Source organism: Rhipicephalus sanguineus, chromosome 1 (genome assembly GCF_013339695.2).
Source record: "Rhipicephalus sanguineus isolate Rsan-2018 chromosome 1, BIME_Rsan_1.4, whole genome shotgun sequence".
Taxonomy (NCBI): domain Eukaryota; kingdom Metazoa; phylum Arthropoda; class Arachnida; order Ixodida; family Ixodidae; genus Rhipicephalus; species Rhipicephalus sanguineus.
The window spans coordinates 298,546,384-298,559,061 of record NC_051176.1 but is presented as its reverse complement, the minus strand read 5'-3'; the positions used below and the strand labels follow the sequence as shown (position 1 = coordinate 298,559,061).

The 12,678-nt window shown below is 42.2% G+C and overlaps 1 long non-coding RNA gene across 1 annotated transcript; it reads left to right on the top strand.

Moving 5' to 3' along the window:
- Window positions 1-3,706: 3,706 nt before the first annotated feature.
- LOC119388341 (uncharacterized) lies at window positions 3,707-9,657 on the top strand. Its single transcript, XR_007414850.1, has 3 exons — window positions 3,707-3,961; window positions 5,091-5,296; window positions 9,080-9,657. It is a non-coding gene; the product is annotated as an uncharacterized LOC119388341 (long non-coding RNA).
- Window positions 9,658-12,678: the final 3,021 nt, after the last annotated feature.

Sequence of the window (12,678 nt, the reverse complement as noted above, 5' to 3'; positions counted from 1 at the left end):
CCCATGGTAATTAGTTAATTTTATAAATGGGTACCAAGAATATAGCGAGCCACTCGAGAGTATGCACTAAACCAAGGGAACTTTAGGCTCATGTTCACCAAAGTGGAAAAATTTAACAGCATTGGTTGTCAAGTATTTGAGTATATGTATATAAAATATAGTTGAAACTCGACTTATTGAAGTGACGAAGGGGCTCGAATTATTTAATTGAATCAGGAAGTTTGTAAAATTGAGGGAGGGATTTTTCAGTCCTTTGAAATCTGAAATTGCAGCGTAGTGTCACCCAAAACCTACTGTGGCATTTTATTTGCCACTAATACACGTTTGCACATGTGAAAAGTCCGTGAGGGCAGTCCGAGCAGAAATTCGTCCGATGTTAGGGCGATACAGCGAGGAAGACGGCCACATGCAGCTGCGAAAAGCTGCCGATATTCAAAGACAGGGAGAACGAATGCATTTAATGTGCGAGCAGGCAGAGCAACAAAGTTTTATAGAGACTATTGGTGCCATCTGCTGCATAAATTATTAAATAACAAAAGTAACCACCGTGTTCGTGTGGGAGTATTTCTAGAGACAGCAAACGCTATCTGCCTCGCGCACTTTGATACGTAAAAGCGCTGCTGGCTGCAGCGTGCAGCCTTGTCAAAATAAAACTAGTCTGACTACCACGTTACTGATTTGGTTAATGGTCTAAAGGGGTACTCATACAGTAATTTTCAGTTGTCGTTTTCTTTCTGCCAAATGAAAAGCCAAGCCCTCAAGAGCCTAGAAGCCCATCCTAAAGAAATAATTATAGTATGTTTTTAAAAGCTAGTTTTGGTTCCTACTGTACCCGTGCGTCAAAACACTGTGTGAGCTTCTCCTCATGCTCTAGCACAAGATATCATGATATTTGCATGACCACTTCACCTCATGTGCTAGCACAATATATCGTGATATTTTCGTAACCGTTTCACACCGTGGTTTCGTTGGTGGGGCACGAGTGACAATTTCGGGTGTTTCAGTGACACACAAGTGGCCATTTCGGAAATTTTGGTACCCGACATCAATCACAACTAGCCAGACTGCTGCGTGTAGTCACCAAAATTAGTACTGTAGCCTGACGCCAAGCTAATGTCGATGCACCATGGGAAACTTGGAAGAATACCTGAAATTGACTGTTTATCCAGTATCTTCTGAGGGAATATACGATGCTTTCATCATTTTTCCATATTTTTGTTCAATATCTCCCCTTTAAGCCCCAAACTTAATATTGCTGAAGTTTTGCGGAGGAAAGTGGCATTTTGCCAGTGGTTTAGTATAATGCCATGTCTGTGGGCATTATACTAAATGCGAAAGAGGCAGTGGCCTAGCTTAATAATGCAACATGTATTACACATTGAAGTCTTTACACAAGAAGATCAATCATAAATAATAATATCTGGGGTCAGGCCCGTAGCCAGGAAATTTTTTCGAGGGAGGCCCACTTGCTGAAAGCCTTGACTATTTGAGAAAAACGGCTACTTTCATGATTTATTTGTAATAAAACACTATGTGTCATCAAAATTTCGGGAGGGGCCGCATGGCCTACCGCATGAGTTGAAGCAGACGAAATCGAAGATGGCGCCATAAGCAGCGCCACCAGGCGCCTTTTTGGATGCGTGAGAAAAAAAAGCAAAAAATTACTCTCTGACTCAACCGAAGGGTGCCTCAAGTGCGTAAAATACAATTTCAAGTTATACATGTTTGTTTTTAAGCAAAATGAGTCTACCTGCGTGGATTTCTTGTCATACCAGTAGATTGAACCACATTGCCGTTGGGTGACGCTAGCGGTCATTCTTTCACGATTTTCAACATCAAATTAAAAATATAATTCCTCTTTTATGGCGCAAAAGCATCCTCGTGGCTGCCAATGCGACGAACGATATTCTCATTTTCACCACAATCAGAAAATTTTTTCCGAGCGGTAGACAGTCCCTTTAAGAATGAAAAAAAAAAAGGCGTGCCTGCTGGGGCAGTTCTGTGGTGAACGTGTACCATTGTTATGAACGAGAATGCAGAACTTGTGTCTCGTCTGTGCTGGGTACATTTCATTAAGGGTTAAAAATGCAAAAGCCATGTGCTCAGATTCAACCTTGATAAAGACCAGCAGATAATGAAGCCAAAGAAGGTATAGGGGGTGTTAACTGTACTGCTTTAAGTGCGTTGTGGTAATCGCAATATAGTAGATGCGAAGAAAGTAAAGTGGACAAAAGGCAACTTGCCGCTGGCAAGGACCGAACCTGTAGCCTTCGTGTAATGCGCCCCGATGCTCTACCAATGTAGAGAGACGTTAAAAAACACCAGGGGGTCCGAATTAATCTGGACTCCCCACCATTTGGGTGTGCCACATAATAATATTGTGGTTTGGACGCATCAAACTGCAACATTTAGTTTAATTTTCATAAATTTTAGGTGGGAATATGCCCTGCATTATGCCAGCCTGCTTTGCTATTTTTGCAACATCTGTCTGCCAGTCTACAAGCAATGAGGCATCCACTCGTGCATGAAGTTTTGCTACATCATTAAGTGACAGTTGACCACCTAATTCTTTGTCTCAGCTTTTCAAGTACAATGATATAGCCTTCACCATTTCAGGAGTGTCATAAGCTGGAGCGCCACCACACATTTACCAGTTTGCCACAGACATTCTTGAAACAAGGACCCTTCAAATTGCAGATCAAATTGCTGTTTATGATTTAACCTGTTTTTTTTATAGGTGCTGCCATTTTTTTGTTTTGATGCTTTAGGTGGGATCTACGGTAACATGTAGAGCAAAATTTGTATTTATGTTGATACAGAAGTGACGTGCGCTCTCATTTTGGTGAAAACTGCGTGTGGACATTCCAAATTTATGATACATTTGCCATGAAAATTTCAGAATGCTCGTCATAGCGGTACAGTCATGCTCAGTGCAGGAAAATGAAGGACGATAGATGGGCTAGCTAGTTGATATGTGATGAACTCAATGTAGCTCTTAAAGCAATGCTTAACAAAAATAGGTAAAAAATGACAAAATACCACTTGAAAGGCGCTAGTGTTCAGATAAACAGTTTATTTCACATATTTTAAACAGTTGGGTGTAGTTTTGGTGGATTAACAGTGCGTGACAGCTGCACGTCAGAGTGAGAGGGGCACATCGACGGCTGTGAGATTAAATGCCTCCCTGGCGAATGCAGGGTGCCTGTTTTCCTGTTCTGCTACCTCCCTTTTTCAGCCTCTCATCTGCATCGCACTAAACGGCTTTCACAAAGGCACTGAGGTGTGCCACACCCGTTCGGGCCTTTACCCCAACCAAGAGCATTGTTCGCTGTCGGTGCCGATCATACGGGCTCTAGGAACCATAGTGAAAGCAGAGCCAGTTGAGAGATGCAGGCAATGGCTGGCAAAGTTGGCACTCCCATTGCCAGGGGCGTTAAGCATCACCTCCTCTAGTTCACAGCATGGCCGCTGCACGGAGCAGTTTGTGAAAACTCATTCAATTCATTCTTTTCCATTAGTTTCTGCCTGAAATGAAGGTTGTGGCTACAGAATGCGGCACCCAATCTTTCAGCATGGCTGAGAATCTAGGGGGCAAAAATTTTGTTCAGTGTTTCTTTCAGCAACATAAAACCGTGCATACTGGGCCCTACATGGTGTCTGGTTCATTAGTTCTATTCAAGTTTGGTGCTATAATGGTGCCGTCAGCTATATCATTTGTGTAGTTAGTTCCGTGTGTACACCTGCAACACTGATGAATTTTTCAATGATTGTTATTAATGTATGTGTTTAAAACTTTACAGGAATCATGGGTGATGGCCCTGAGGAACAAGTTCCAACAACACAAGAAAAAAAGCTACAAAACTGTTCGGAGGAAATGCTAATTCGAAAGAAACGCTGTCTGCCAAAGCAAATGCAGGCACCATCTGAAGAAGTGGCAAACAACAAATTGTGCCGTCTTTTTGTGAGTTGCTTTGAAAAATATTTCTTACATCTTCTGATGGTATCTTGGTGTAGCAGCTGCAGTACCACTGGTGCTGCGCTATTATTTAGTGCTGTGTGGCAGCAGATTTCTTAAATAACTAAAGTGACAAATGCAGGAAAAATAAATTAGTTACATTGTGCAATAAAAGCTCGTCAATTTGGATATCATCAGACCGAAAAAAAAATGACCGAATTAACAGAGTGCCACGTTATTGAAAGTATCAAGAAAACAATAAACAAATGCCTGTTACGTTAATACACTTTCATTTTCTGATAAATAAGTACATCCTGTATTTCTTTGTGTAAGAGCAGTGTAAAAGCCGCATTAGTCATCCTGTGACTGCATTCACATTGTGACCATGGCACAAGACTCCAGTGTTTAATTAGCCTGAAGTGTGCTCTACACCCCTCCCTTATAACGTACCGCCGCCACCACCAACACCACCACATATGTGACGGTACTTTTTTCTCTGATAAAATGTTTGGCAACTGATTGTTTGTTCATCGCGTCATAGCAATCAAGTTTTATGCCAGCATGAGGACTGCGGCTGAAAGCTCTTGGCATTCAACGGCTTCTGCGTTGTTTGAGTTTTGTGGCTTTGCGCGTGCAATAAAGTCCAAAGCTGCTGAGTGCCGAATTTGCATGCGGAGAATACACTAAAGAATGTTACGTATCATATTCGCAGTGTCACATCGTTGCGTGCAATGTTGTGAATATCACACGTAGCATTCGTAAGGGTATTGCTCCGGGGTCGAGCAATGCGAAATGTGAGTCGCACCGTGGTGTGCGCTTCGTTTCAATAAAACCGAGGTCCTTGCTCTAACATGAGTGCTGACTTTACCTCAGGCCCATTAAACATCAATGTAGTCAGCCTGCCCAGTAAGAGCACGATTTGCACACAACTACTTCATTTACGAAAACGTGGCAGTCCACCTCGTAATGCTTCACACAAAGCCAAAAAAAATGCAGCATAGACAGCTGCTTGCTGTCTGCTTTGCATGAAACAGATTCCCGTGATGCGTGGGACCTGCTGAATTTTTGGATGAGTGATTGTCTGCATTCTTGTAGTTGCACTGCACCATTTCATTTTATTTTTCTTGCATTTCAGGACTGCAGCCATCTTACTACATATGGAGAAACCGTTGAGTCCTTGCAAATTCATAACGAAAGGCTCCAGAATAATGCAGCCTGCCACGATGAAGCTACAGGAAGGCCAAGGTTGCGGGCAACAGCACTGGACAGGCATAGGAGCTTCGCAGCCTCACCCTGTTGGATGCTCTTTTACTGTTTCCGTTTCTTGGAACTGAGGCATTGGTAAGTTCGAGCAAGACCCTTTGCTTTCTTTTTTGTTTGTCTGTTTTAGTGGCTCCTGTGTATCTCAGGCAGTAATTGCAGTGTCATTTTTATCACAGGATAACATGGGTTTATGCTGCAGTGATGAAATCTGATATGAAAACTGAATGGTACTTCGGGATGAGTACTGTGTCAAACCTTCTCAACAGTGATAAAGGATGTAGACCAGAGCACAACAATCGACTGATACTGCAATGCATTAGTAAAAAACAGAATCATGGTTTAGGAAATAGAGTACCTAGCGTTCATCCAATCACCAAGACATGTGCTTCAGTCAGTGCAGCAATGTGGATAAGTCCAAATATTCATACAACTTCATTTGCCTTGTAAATGTGGGATATCGTCAACTCCTTAAAATACTGGCTGATATATTTAGTGGCTGTTCATGCAAGGCGAAAACAATGATGCCAAATTATCAGGTCCTGGCGCTCTTTGGCCATCAATGGCCCTTGCGCCATAAAACACCATATATCATCATCATCAATGATGCCAAAGAAGGGATTAGGAAACTGTCATTTGAAATAAGCTAAAGTGCAGTCAAACTGGATGAAAAGGCAGCTTTCTGCAAGTAGCAGCCAAATGCACATTGTTCAAATTCGTGTTGTGCTTTACTGAAATATCCACCGTGTTCAGGTTCTCCAGCTTACTTTATTGCTATCCTCCTGTCAATAATACCAACGATGAATCCTCATTTGGCATTAATACTGCCAACTTTGAGGATTGAATATATAATAAGCAAGGAGGAGACCAGGAGCTTGAACGTTTATTTGCAACTGTAAAAATGCAGTCAGTGAATCCAAGCGAAGCATGGTTACACGATTATGTATGATTGATAGTTAAATACAATAATTAATAGTGAAATGAAAGTATATAAAAAATGCTGATGCATGCGCGACCTGAGCCCAGTTCCTATTATTCACCTGCTTGGCGTGTACTACATGTTTGTGTGGTGGATGCAGCTTCCACTTGCAGCATGTTTTCTTTCTGTGCGCTATTTTAAATGCAACGCATTTCTTCGCGAACCACAGGCACTTTGACTGTTTCATCTGCCCACCTATCTACCTACCCCCCTATGTTGTGGTACTCTTGTGATCATGTCTCCTTGGTAGACACTAAAATTGGCATTGGAAGACATGAGTGTATGAAAAGTACGATTCATCGGTAATGACAAGAATAATGTGAGCTCATGGTTCTGTGTAACATTGTCACTCATGTTACAACGTAGATGTCACTTTCATTGCAATGAAGTCCACACTGCGTTGTGATGACTGGCATATTTGAGCAATGCTTGACCGTGCCTTGCCGAGTCGCAGGAGTACATATGTAATGGTTACGACGCTGTTATAAAAGTGGATCGCAGGCACTGCAACCATAATTAGCATTGCCCTGACATGATGCTTCTGCAGCGTCTTTTTCCAAAAGAGCTTGGAGCACTGGTGTCTCTGGTAGAATACTTAAATGCTGTGCAGAATGCCTGGGTTTGATTCTGGCTCAAGCTTTGAATGCCGGCACATGGTTTTCTCTTTAGCACTATCATGTTAACATTTCCAAAGTCTATTCTCACTGTCGCTAGTAAAGACAGTGTATCACCTGTGATACCACAGGCTGTGGTATGCAGGCATGTGCCACATGTTGCTGGTGGGAAGAGTTTAATGAGGTACAGTAAAAGCTCGTTAATTCAAACTTGGTTAATTCGAACTTACTGCTAATTTGAACTGACGCCCTGGTCCCGGCACAGCCCTATGTATTTCTATTGGGGAAAACTCCCGATAATTCGAACGCGTTGGTATCTACAACGGTGAATTCAAACTGGGAGCCCTCTGGCTTTCGTTCCTCCTCACAGAAATCGGCCCAGAATGATCACCCAAATTACTCATTACTTTCATCTGTAAAACAAGTGTAGTGATTGATTTCCATGTATGATTTTATGGTTGCAAATGTCGTCTGTCTGCTGCTACTGCTGTATGGGTGACATGGCCCAGTCAGGCAGTGTTTGCCTTTAGCCGTGTCCCCTTGGACAATTTCAATATTTTTCTATAAGTAAACTAAGAAAGAAAGACCTTAAATTTTGATTGTGTTAACTGTGCCATGTAAATGAACGTGTTTTGGAGCACAAATAGCTTCGTATATTTTGGCATTAAGGCTGACTGCTCACGTGAATGCAAGTCCCTGCTTGTTTCTGGCATATCACTGACTGATCAATAAATTCTGTTGGTTGTTTGAGCATGAACTTAACTTACGAAATTACCTGCCACAAATGTGTAATATCGCCTAATTTGCAGGAACGAGTCCAGAGGTGGCTTCTCTGGGTTCTCTCCACACGGTGTGGCACGATATCTGTTCAATCTAGTGCCCGCACGCTAATTCGAACTCCGCTTAGTTAGAACAGTTTTATACTCCCCTTTGAGTTTGAATTAACGTGCTTTTACTGTAGTTGACCAGTCATCACATTATTCAGGACATCAGCTGTGACATCAGAACATTTAACTGGCCAAGTTAGCGCACTTCCATCTTGAATGAATAAACAGTGCGAAAGAACAAGGACGAATGAAAGAAACGACAGACAACGGTGCTAACTCACAACTAAAAGCGTTATTCTGAAATGAACAGAATAAATTAGCAACTGGAGAAGGATTATAAACAATCATCATGCATGCACAAGGTAACAAAAGTAACAAAAGATATCCAAGTGGCTGATTATGCATGAACATGAGGCAAACTATTCCTGAGATATGATACATCTGCCTGTGATAAGGCTACCGAAGGTTGGCTGATGCACTTGTGACCTTCCAGTGACATGTAAAAGGCTTCCATGATTTCTCGCATGTGCTGATCCCTGTGCCGATGCAAAATTTCTGTCCTATCTAAACATGGATTACAAGCACTTTTGCAACAATGAAGAGCCAAATGAGAACCTGTGCCATTTTTAGCTTCTTTTGTTTGTCCTTGTTCTTTGGTGCTGTTCATTCGTTCAAGACATCAGCTGTGAATCGTGTCTGTCATATACTCACGGTTTCATATGCTAATTTCGGTATGTGCCACGGTAAGGAGATGACCACGAGAGCGCCCTGGCATACGCGGCTTAATAGATAGATAAACAGAAAGAAGCAGTTAAAGTGCATTTGGTTTGCTGAGAAATGCTTTGCATTTAATAGATGTTTTCCTGCTTCCTTGGCCCTCACTGGCACAGGATGACATTCCCAGAGTTAATTTAACATATATCCCAAGGAAACTAAAGGATGGCTGCTGCAGTAGATTGTGTGTGTTTCTCACCTGTAGCAAGTCCTTTTTTGTGCACATTCATTTTCCTTTCTCTCGCTGCACTGTTTTTGTTCTTATGGTTGTAACAAATAGACCTCAACCCTTGTTCTGTCTGGCATATCAGCTTCAATAAGTGTCATTAGCTGTGCAATTACTTGGAAATGGGGGAAATATTTTGGGAACGATCTTTCTTATCTTTTTTTGCCAGCTACTTTCAGAGTTTGAACTCTTTTTCCAAAGAAGTGTGCTCCATGAAATGAAGAGTGGCTTCAAGATGCTCAGTTACGTTATTCTCAACTTTGGGGAAGCAGATGAAGTGGCAGAAAACTAGAAAGGATCACCCCTCATGCCTCGCTGACCTTATCAGAACAGGCAGTTCTTCTGCATAGTTCTAAGGAATATTTTTTTTGTTTGGTTCAGCATTATCGACACTAAAAGTTACATTACGCTTAACAGCATTTTTTTTTTTTTCTTCAATCATAGGAACAAGCCCTGCTCACACCTTGCCTTGTGGAGAAAGAAGGACTTACTCTACACATTGACGGGGAGCCCGTTTTGAGTGTGCCATCACTTCTTGCAGGAATGGCGTGCCTGTTTGCATCGTTTTGGGTATTCCATGTGGAATACCCAAAAAAAGGCACACAAAATGCTCACATTCCTTGAGCACGCGTTCCTACACCTTTCACACGTGAAGCCGAGTGTCAAAGCTCTGGAACTTATAAATTTTTTTTAATGAGTAACATTAATTTAGTTTCACAATTGTAGTTTTGTAGTTTTCTTCAAGTACATTGTGCAAGCTGGCATTTTGGACTTCTGTGCCTTGAGAAGAGGTGAAAAAAAAAATGTGACAGACAAATGTTAATATTGCATTTTTTGTGCAAGGTTTTTTTTTTTCTTAAACCTTGGTCATGTGTCGCATGTAGAATACGGCGTGCACTTGTACAACCAATGTGTACATTTTTTTATTGCAAACAGGCTCTGCGGTATCCCGCAAGGTGGAGGAAAGATTAAGAAAGGGAAAATAGACAACCACCTGTTTGTAGCATGAAGCCACAAGAAAATTCATGCAACTTTCTTAGGGAAAAAAAAGCTTCTTCGTTGCAAAAAAATTCGTCCTAGTTCGGGGTCCCGGACTAGGACGAATTTTTCGGCAACGAAGAAGCTTTTCTTTCGGATAAATCCGTATGGATTGCCTTGTGGCTTCGTGCTACAAACAGGTGGTTATCTGTTTTCTCTTTCTTAACCTTTCCTCCACCTTGCAGGATTCCACAGAACTCATAGCTTTTTAGTTGCCTAAAAATTTTTCCTGGTCCGGGGTCTGGGACCCCAGAAAAGAACGAATTTTTCTGCAACTAAAAAGCTTTTCTTTCTGAGAAATCCATATGGATTTCCTTGTCGCTTCAGGCTACAAATGGGTGGTTGTCTATTTTCCCTTTCTTAAAATTTTTTTTTATTATTAAACCATGCCTGGCAGCATTTATAAAAATAATTTTCATTTTGTGATGTCAACAATGTGCCCATGGCCTCGCAGGTTGGCTACTTGCTCTAAAATGTTTTATCCACCATTGCAATTTTTAGATGGGCCACCCAGGTCTTGAGTATTCAGTGAGAAAGCCTAGGCACTTTTGAATGTTGTGACATCATGAGTGATAAAATGGTGACTACAGGTATCTTGCTTGCATTTGTATTGTTTGTGTATGGTATATGTGGTAGCCATATATTATAGGTTATATTTAAGGTATCAAGGTTTACAAGTTTGTCAGCCGTTTTGTCATGAAACAAATGTGATCAGTTGACCTGTCTCAATATATTTTTAAGGTATCCACGATTTATTTCATTGTGCTAAGTCATGGTGAACAGAATAATTGCAGCCGTGAAAATTGCTGTTAAATTTAGTTGACAGCACAGATCTCTAGTCATGTGTGAAAGTGCTTTACACATAGTACTGTGCAATTAGCTGTTTCAGTTTATAGAAATGTCATGAATGTGTGATATCGATATCTGATAGGGCCACCTTCTTTTACATTTATATAGGCTTGTCATTTACTGGCAGTTAAGGCACTGCTATACAATACCTGCATTTTGTATGTTTCTGTCCGCAGAAGTGCTCACTGCCGGAAATTCAACACTAGACTTGTATTATATATGCTATTGGACATTTACCTACAATAAATATTTTTGTCAATGTTTGGTGTGTGTCTTCTCCAACGGCGCAAGCAGGAACTCTTTCGGAAGTTTTGCATCGCCACTTCTGCTGAAAAGCCCCCCCCTCCCCCCAAAGCTTTTATTAATGTCTAAATTGTCGAGATACAGTTTTGCAAGAATGCTAGCATGGCTTCAGTTTTTGCGAGACTGTATTTTGGCAATTTAGAAATGGCATAGAAGCTCTAGAGGGAGTTATACAGCAAAGGTTACTCCCGTTTACTACCGCAAGCACTCCCCAGAGGAGTAAACTAAAGTACCCTAAAAGCACCGAATTCACTCCCAAACTTAAGAAAAAACAAAACAAAAACGTGCTCGCTTAATAACAAAAACTCCCATTTCCCCCCCTAGAAACGACTGCATTACGCCTTAAATGCTCCCTAATAAGAACGATAAAACCCCCCATTGTGCCTCGCAAAATATTTTATTGGTGCACAAAGGGAGTAAAACATATGCCCGACGTAAGCCCCATAAATGCCCATCTAAGGGAGTTATATGCCACCATTATTACACCGAAAAACCTCCCTAATGAGAACGACATAACCCCCTTTGTCTCTCGTGGAAATATTCTATTCAGACACACAGGGAGTAACATTTATGCCCAACGTACACTCTATACACGCCCTCCTATGGGAGTTATTTTTTTACGCCCTTTCTGAGGGCATAGAAAGATGTACAGATGGGAGTGTTCTAGAGGACAAGCCAAAAACTCCCATCTGGGCGTTTTTCTGTTTAGAGTGTAGTTAACGCCGCTATACGTGCCTGTATCATTTAGCACTGTACACTGCAGTATAAAAGGGGGCGTATTTGAGGCATCTCTTTCCCACAAAACGATATCCAGCATCTGGCTCACTTGTTGTGTTCTTTTTCACCAAATCTCTGCGCTCGCTATTTCCTGTTAACTGTTTAGCAACCTCACAAAAAGGGCGTGCTATGGGGCGTATTTCTGTCCCGAAACAATAACCATCAATCTCGCGTGTCTTTCCTTGCATTATCGCCGGGCGCGCCGTACTTCCAGGTCACGAATGGCGTGCGTGTTAATAAAAAGCATCCTTGATTGGAAAGTGCCCAGCGCCGACTTTTCAAGAAAGGAAGCGCAAACTAGCCAGAGGACGGTTGTTGGTGAGGGGCAAGAAGACTCCACAAAAGGTGCGGACAGTTTTTACAGTGCAAGAAACACATGGGCAATGGGTGTTGGCTATATTAAGAGTGGCGACTATTATTTATTTAGAAAATGACTGTCAGTGCAAGCAGCAGCTCGGAGCTTCACTGAAAGAAGAATGCGCCAGAAGGCGTACATCATTTCCAATCGATACATTTAGACAGCGTTGGTTGATTCGTTAAGAGATTAGACGCACCAACCATAGTGCGCAAGTGTGCCTCGTAGACGTACTTGACATACGAACTATACTCGCTGCTCAATGAACGAGCAAGCGAACGAATAAACTAGCCTGCCACCGTAAACGTTTCCTTCGCACTCGCGGATATTAATATCATTTGGGGTTTTACGTCCCGCTACCACGATATGATTATGAGAGACGCCGTAGTGGAGGGCTCCGGAAATTTTGACCATATGATGTTCTTTAACGAACACTGAAATCGCACGGCACAATGGCTTCAAGCTATTCGCCTCCATCAAAATGTGACCGCCGCGGTCGGTCGCGACCTTCGGGTCAGTAGCCGAGCACCGCAACCTCTGCTCCACCGCGGCGGAAAGCCACTCGCGGATATAAACCTCCACACGAAACGCACGTAAACCTTCGCGCTAAATAACACGTGTACGTGAGGTTCCTAAACGATGAATGCACCCTGCGACTCGGCTGGACACGCACGCTTTGCCTACCTACCTTCTATCGCAAGTCCACCGGCGGATCTATCGG